Here is a 962-nt window from a genome sequence, read left to right as displayed (position 1 = left end):
CGCAGCACGCGTGGCGGGCGGGCGGCGGAGCAGCGGCGGGGGCGTGGTAGGCGGCGGGCGGGCGGCGGAGCGCGCGCGCGGAGCAGCGGCGGGGCGCCGGCGAGCGGTGGGGGCGCGACAGGCGGCGGGCGGGCGGGCGGAGCGCGCGCGGAGCAGCTGCGGGGGCGCGGCTGAGCAACGCGGGCAGCGCGGCGGAGTGCGCGGGAGCAACACGGGCAGCGCGGTGGGCGCGCAGGAGCAGAGCAAGCAGCGCGGCGGGCCTGGCAGCGGGGCGGCGGCGGGGCCCGTCCAGCCTCTCGGTCTCACTGATTTGTGGGCCAGAGGGAAGGCACGGGCCGACAGGAGCGAACGAGAGGGGCGAGGAGAGTGTCTGTTTTCTGTCCGTTCGGGAGCATTCTTGGACCAAGTTTGCTCCAGGTTTGGGGTTAGGCCGGAAAAAAAGCGTCCATAAGACAACTATGTCCATTTGGGTATTACCGCTGGGTCGTGTTTTATCCCAAACGGATAAAAACGGACCGGATGGGGCATGGATGGGTCACGCGGTGGAGTTGGCCTAACGGATTTTCTCCCCCAACTGCCCGTCCAAGAAGTAGAAGCGGTGGCGTGAGGGAAGTTCAAATTTCGAAATTTGAATCGAAGAGGCAGAGCAAAAAGGGAGGGGTGAGGGCGCGCCCGTGGCTTGTGTCACGAGTGTCAGATCGTACGGTCAGCGGGAGGGCGCCCATTGCGTCCCCCACCCACTCCCTCCCCCGTTTCCCGCCCTTTTTATCCCCCCTCTCTCCCCGACTCCAGAAGCTTCCTCCCTTCCTCAGTCCCCCTCGCCTGGCTCTGCTCTGCCGCCCACCGCCATCTTCACCGCCGGCGAAGAGAGAGGGAGGATGGGGACCCGGGAACTGCCGCTGCCGATGTGCTTCGAGCTCCTCCTCGGCAAAGGTGACCGAATCCATCGCTCTGTCTGTGCC

The sequence above is a fragment of the Triticum dicoccoides genome, chromosome 5A (genome assembly GCF_002162155.2).
Source record: "Triticum dicoccoides isolate Atlit2015 ecotype Zavitan chromosome 5A, WEW_v2.0, whole genome shotgun sequence".
NCBI lineage: Eukaryota > Viridiplantae > Streptophyta > Magnoliopsida > Poales > Poaceae > Triticum > Triticum dicoccoides.
Note: the sequence above shows the minus strand (reverse complement) of the source record.